The following is a 7,477-nucleotide window of genomic DNA, read 5'->3' as shown; positions in this document are numbered from 1 at the left end:
TCACCTACTACCTTCACCTCCCCCTCACCTCCCCTACACTCTTCCAATCATACTGATAAGCCCAGCTCTTTCTCTCCTCCCCTCTCTCCTCACCTCGACCTCCTCCCACTCCTGCCATCCACTACTCACCCATCTCACCCTCCTCTCAATCGTACTGATAAGCTGTCCCTCTCCTCCCGTCCTCTTCCCCTCACCCCGTTCCTGTCCTCCTCCCTCCCCAAATCCTGTCCATTCCATCTTAACTTTTCCACCCCCAAACTTTTCCTTCTCGTGAAACCAAATTTCAGTATTCTCCTTCCCCTTCCCTACTTCTCTCCTCTTCCTCTTATCTCCTCTTCATCTCCCCTTCTCACCTTCCTCCCCCTTCCACATTTCTCTCTTTCTGTTTCTCCTCATCTATTCCCCCTTTACTTTTCATCTCTTTCTCCTTCTCTTCCTTCCTCCCTATATTTCTTCCTTCTCCCTTCTCTCTTTTTTCTCCTTACTTTTCTCTCCTCTTCCCCTTTTCTCCTCCCTCTTCTTCCCTCTCCTCTTCCATCTCTCCCCTCATCTTCCGTCCACCCCCTCATCTTCCCTCCCTCTCTCCCTCCCTCCCTGTATCATTTTTATCAGCATCGTTTCAATTTCCTGGGCGTCAGAGTGTGTGAATACCCTCCCCGGTGACTCTTCACGCTGACTGACGGCTTCTTGTGCCATCCTCCTGCCACTACTGCCATCCTGCCGCCATACCTGCCATCCTACCGCCATACCTGCCACCCTACCGCCATACCTGCCATCCTACCGCCATACCTGCCATCCTACCGCCATACCTGCCATCCTACCGTAATACCTGCCACGCTGACATCATTTTTGTCATCTTGCCGCCTCCGTTGCCATTCTACGATAGCTGCCTCCCTACCACCAAAGTTTTCTTTTGTCCTGCCGTCAAAGCTGAACCCTTCCATCATTCCACTGTCAAGAGCTGTCATCTTCCGCCATGCCAAGGGAACGAACCAGGAACCACTCGGCTGCGAGGCGAGTACACTTACCAAAGGTCGCTGCCGCTGTCACCCTGTCACCACTGCTGCCATCCTGCTGCCACCATTGCCATCTTGCTCTACCATTGCCATCCTGCCGTCACCATTGCTACAGTGACACCTCCGTCTCCAATGAGAACGTCGCTGTCATCGTGCCTAGGGAAGACACACTCAGCCCCGTATAACAACAAGAGTTATATGTTAGACGATGACATACAAATAGTAAAATAGAGTTACAAATATATTAGACATATTGTGACCAGAGAGCCCGAGGCTTATATGGAAGACATTATCAACCCCAAGACTGATAACATCGAAGGCATGTTGCTATCATACATATATAACCTGTATAACCACACTTAGGATGTAAATAAAGGCATACACAGATATAACCTTAGTATATCCACGTCGATGTAGAGTATATTACGTATTTATACCTGGAAGCAGATATACGCAAATATAAACAACACACAGGTATACTTTACACACCTGATATGACCTTATAGAGACCTGACGTGACAGTGACATGAGTATAGGCTCCTCCTGGCCCGGTTATCTGTCACTCCTGCTGGTGAGGAAGGAGGAGGAGCTGCAGGTGTTTTATTTTTTTAAGAAGGTGTTCATTTGTGTGGCCTGACGACCCTGGCTAAAAATGACCGTGATCAGGAGAGTAAACAGTCTTACAGGGTCAAGTGGTGGTGGTGGATGTCGCAACTCTCTCTCTCTCTCTCTCTCTCTCTCTCTCTCTCTCTCTCTCTCTGTCTTTTTTGCTCTCTTTCTCACTCATTTTTAGTCTGTCTGTTTTTCTGTCAGTCTGTCTGTCTGTAAACTAACAATCTCTCACAGGTTTGATATTAGCGACAGTCTTCAACACTATTATTAAGATATTGACATCCCAACAAACATGAGTACTGTATGTACACATAGCCGTACACATAGTACACATACACACCTGTGGCCGTCATGTATTAAGGAGGTTCCTACAACAGCCTGTGTGACATACATACATACATACATACATACATACATACATACATCAATCACACAACCATGACAACAGGTGCACAAGAGCCAGGTAGATTGGGGTGCACAAGAGCCAGGTAGGTGGAGGTGCACAAGGGCCAGGTAGATTGAGGTGCACAAGAGCCAGGTAGATTGAGGTGCACAAGAGCCAGGTAGATTGGGGTGCACAAGAGCCAGGTAGGTGAAGGTGCATAAGAGCCGGGTAGATTGAGGTGCACAAGAGCCAGGTAGATTGAGGTGCACAAGGGCCAGGTAGATTGAGGTGCACAAGAGCCAGGTAGATTGAGGTGCACAAGAGCCAGGTAGATTGGGGTGCACAAGAGCCAGGTAGGTGAAGGTGCATAAGAGCCGGGTAGATTGAGGTGCACAAGAGCCAGGTAGATTGAGGTGCACAAGGGCCAGGTAGATTGAGGTGCACAAGAGCCAGGTAGGTGGAAGTGAGAGCTGGGAACCACCGCTAACTTGCCATGACAGGTAATGAATCATTTAGCGAAATTACGTGTTGGAGGAGTGAGATATCAGGGAGGCAGCGGTGGCTGTCAACGCTGACAATCGCCTGTGTCAGCCACCGCCGCTGCTGGTACTGCTGATAGTGCCGCCGCCGCCTGCCGTTCCTGCCGCCAACTGCCGCCGCCTGCCGTCCGGGTGGTGGTGGGTGGCGGCAGCGCGAGATGTGGGCGACCAGTTAATTAGATCGGGTGTTGAGTGTTATTTTCAATGGGGAACTGGTGGGCGTCTCCGTGTGATGCGATAGTGTAGTGTTTCACGCCTTCCTCCCTACCTGCTGCCGCGGCTCACTTTATTATTATTATTATTATTATTATTATTATTATTATTATTATTATTATTATTATTATTATTATTATTATTATTATTATTATTATTTATATTACTATTATTATTATTACTACTACTGCTATTATTGTTCTCGTTGTTGTACTTTCATTATTATTGTATTATATGTATATAGTAATGAAAATACATCAATAATAATAGTACTGCTACTACTACTATTACTACTACTTTTTTTTAAATGGCCTCCAGCCTCCCCCAAAAGCCATACCTTCGCCACCATTTTATTACCTTAATATTAAATATCCTAATACATAAGTAGCTATCCTAGCTGTGTTGAGTTAGTTGAGCCGCAGATCTATGCGGCATTTAGTGACTGTAGCCTCATATTCAATATCTGCAACTGTTGTCGTCTTTGAGGCCGATGCTCTCGTTCCCCTGAGGCAGAGCAAAGCCGACCTACTACTACTACTAATAATAATAATACCTTGTATTACTCTTTACTCATCTATATCAGCTTTTCTATGTGCGTTCTGTTGTAAACACACACACACACACACACCTAGATGTAAGAAACTGTGTAATTTGACGTAAGGTGACAGAAGGTGATACAGTGATATACAATGTACTATAATATAACCTGCTGTAACCCAACACAATATAATATAATGTGATATGAGGGAATGTAAGACAGTGTGAGGGATTTATAATATTGTATAGAAAATCATTATATAATAAAAGTCTTATATGAAATGCATATAGTTTACTAAAATGCATACAACATATTATTATCAAACAAATGAAATGTACTCCCCAATACATGGTGATTTATCTGAAGATGACTAAGTATTCGGTATAAATCGATGGGAATATCAGACGGCATGAAAATATTTGGCGAGGAATTAGATACAAAAATAAATCCTACAGCTCAAGTATTACCACATATGATATTAGGTAAAACAGTTAGTCAATATATCATCTAAAAAGGTAATATCGGGGGTAATATCAGCAACAGTTTATATATATATATATATAGAGAGAGAGAGAGAGAGAGAGAGAGAGAGAGAGAGATGATGATGTGAAGGTTGGTATGTCAAGAATATTGAGAAAAAGAAATATCGGAAATGCAAATATTACATAACCTGCCAACCAAACTCGGGGAATATCGACTGGCAAGAGTATCGGGTGTCGTAAATATCAAAATCGCTGTTAATATCGGGAAATATTCTGAAGTTATTCCTCACTTGACAATACTTTTAATATTCAACAAGCGACCACAAATAAATACTCAACCACACGAAGATCAAGGGCGTCTACGAGGCCGTTCAATCTCAAGTATTATATTTTCGATTATATTTCGTTTTTTATTACGAAGACACATCTAAAAATTACATTATCTCCAGTAAACTTCAGCAGGTTCATTAATCTTAACACCTTGACTTGTGTTACACCAACACCCAGGTACACTGATTAGATTAAAATATAAGATCAAAGGATTATATTAGTCTCATTGATTACCACACTACACGAATAATGGACACTGACGGTAAGCTCAAGTTGCATGTTTAACCCCTACAGTATGATGATTTAACCCTTGAATACGATGACTTTACCCTTTGAGAATGAAAAATTTACCCCTGGAGTACGATGACTTTACCCCTTGAGGAGGAACAGGTGCGTGGGGATTGGGAGAGGAAGGCAGGGAGGGAGGGAAGTTAGCTTAGGGAGAAACGGGTGAACAGGATTGAGGAGGAACAGAGAGGGAGGGAGGTAGGTAGAGAGGCATGGAGGGGGGAAAACAAGGAGAGAGATAGGCAGAGGAGGTAATTAGGTACGGAGAGGGGTAAGCAAGGAGGGGGATAGGGAGGCAGGTAGGGATGTAGGGAGGCAAGGAGGGAGAGATGGAGGCAGGGTGGTAGGGAGGGTCAAGGATGGTCAAAGAGGGAGGTGGAGGAACAGTGAGGTAGGAGGGTCAGGAAAGGAAGAGAGGGGGGTTCAAGGAGGGTTAGGGAGGGATGAGGGTCGGTGTGGAAGGAAGGAAGGGGGGTGTTAGGGAGAGGGAAAGAGAGGGTCAGGGAGGGAAGGAGAAGGGTTAGGGCGGGAGGAGGGTCAGGGAGAGAGGAGGTTTAGTAAGGGAGGGAATGAGGATGGTCGGGGAGGAGGGTCAGGGAATGAGGCTGTTCAGGAAGGGAGATGAGTCGAGAGAGAGGGAGGTGACAGGGAGAGATGGAGGGTAATATTGGACATCGTCACATGGCAAGGAGTGTTGTTGGGAAGGAAGTGACAGTTTCCGGATAGCGTCACCAGCCGTCACGCAGACCAGTAGACCTGATACCAAGTTTGATCAGTGACGTCACCTGCTTGTCATTCCCGGATGAGGTGGGAGTGGAGTGGACGGAGGGGAGGGGGGAAGGAGATACTTAGATAGAGGGAGAGTGTATGCTGTGTTGTCCTGCCAGATATTGAACACACACACACACACATACACACACACACACACACACACACACACACACACACACACACTTCGTCTAAACTATCGTTATTTACGGTTGGGTTAAAATTATCATATGCATAAATAAAATGTATTTTGTAACATATGCTGAGACAATAAGGTTTACTTGATTAATTATAACCGATGTAATCTATTTTTTTGTATATCCATCCACACACACACACACACACACACATATGTAAACCTCCATGTACACACACAAACACTCACACACACACACCAAAATCTATTCAGAGAAGTGCGCCATCTGTTGGTAAACAACACAACTTGTTTATGATTATGGCCTCCAACCTCCCTTTATAGTCACACCTCCGCACATTTTATTGCCTATCCTAACTACACTAGCTGAGTTAGTTAAGTTGCTGATCTATGCGAGATTTAGGGACTTGCTTCATAATCCATGTCTGCGATTGTTGATGGCTTAGGGGCCAATGATCTCGTTCCTCTGAGGCTTCTGCTTGTGTTCAGATAACACCTCAGTCAATCAATCTGACGTAGAAGCATCTTGCTCTTGGTCCCATCCCGACAGATGTTGTAAACACCAGAGGAGTGAAGCTGCCCTGATCCACGTTATGAATTCCCTCTTCATATACCATGTTCTTGTCGTTCTCGTTCCTCCTGTGTGCAGTCTAAAAAGACAAGTCACGATGATATGCGGCCATGGGGTCGAATATCCTAATATCAAAGAAGGCTCGCTGTCCCCGGGTCCAGAATCCTCGAGCACTGACGTCCACACGGGCTTCGTTGAATGTGTTGGAAATCCTGTGATGGAGATTCTCACCGTCCAATGGAAGGTGGGTCGGTTCCACAGTGACGTAGTGACAGATTTCCTTCAGAATATTTGCTGTGAGATCCCTTACTTCGTCATGCCTCATGCACACGAAGCCCCCTTTCTTGCACACCATGGCGTGGTCAATGTCGTAAGATGAGCCACACATGAATTGGGTGGGCAAACCTTCTACTGGCCAACCATACATAAGAGCAATGGCATCTGTAAATTCTTGTTTGTTAAGGCTGAAGCCCTTTGTCCTTATCGGTAACGTTATTATCCAGTTTGTGGCGCCCTATTTCCGCGCTATAGCTACTTTTCATTTCTCAAGTTCACTGACAATTGTTGAAGTATATCATTTTAGGTGTGCTGCCGTTCTGTCGCAATGGAACGTCGAATCTTGTGTAATTCGCTGGTGTCCACCACGCCTGCTACATTATGAGCTACTATGTGCTCAGTGAGGGCTGCCGTGAGCTTGACAGAGTTCTGATGTTCAGTGGTAACGAACTCCTCTGGATTAGTAATTCCCATTCCTTCCTGTCTCGGCGGTAATGTAAGGAGTGACTTTTTCTGCTGGGATTACGTGGTGGCATTTCACTAGTGTTGGAATAAAAGAGACTCTGATGGCTTCTTCCAGAGGGTGGGGAGAGGTCCGTATTAGGTTACTATACTCCCTTATCGGGAATGTATAGATAAAGGTTACCACGCAAATTTCCAGAATGTTAGGAATTTAACTATTGGAATCAGTAGCTTAGACAACGTTAAGACACTTTTCTTCTATAATATTTCCATCGCAAATTATTCAAGTTAGGTTAGGTTAGATATCCAAACTATGTTTTACAAATGATTTTTTATATGTGTTTGAATGATTTGGACCTTCATATCTACCGGAAATCACTTGTTTTTGTGATTTTCCCCCATCCACAGCACCGGGGCCCCACTGGGGTTCTCCATTACCGTTGGATAATGGGGGGATCTAAATAACTAGTGATTTCCGATATAAATGAAGGTCAAAATCATTCAAAATACGTAAAAAAACATGGGAAAAACATAGTATAGATATTTAAATACAGGGATGATCGAAACTAAAATTTTACCGATCATTTTGCAATAAAAGATAATTATTTGCCTAGTTAAGTAGACAAATACTTATGTATAAGGCACAATGGGCTTAATGTGTTTTGTATGTGGCAGCCGCTTAATAACACCACCGTCGCGGAGGATAAAAAAATTAACACTGTGCTCCATCCCTCTATATATATAGTATAGTACCAGAATCCTTGAGCTGACTCAGCCCATAACACAACCAAATGCTAAAACTATATAATATTACCATATTCTCCTAAAAACTCTTACCAATCA

Source organism: Homarus americanus, unplaced genomic scaffold, assembly GCF_018991925.1.
Source record: "Homarus americanus isolate GMGI-L3 unplaced genomic scaffold, GMGI_Hamer_2.0 scaffold6894, whole genome shotgun sequence".
In the NCBI taxonomy this organism is placed as follows: domain Eukaryota; kingdom Metazoa; phylum Arthropoda; class Malacostraca; order Decapoda; family Nephropidae; genus Homarus; species Homarus americanus.
The sequence above is the reverse complement of the archived record's forward strand: the minus strand, read 5'-3'. Positions refer to the sequence as shown.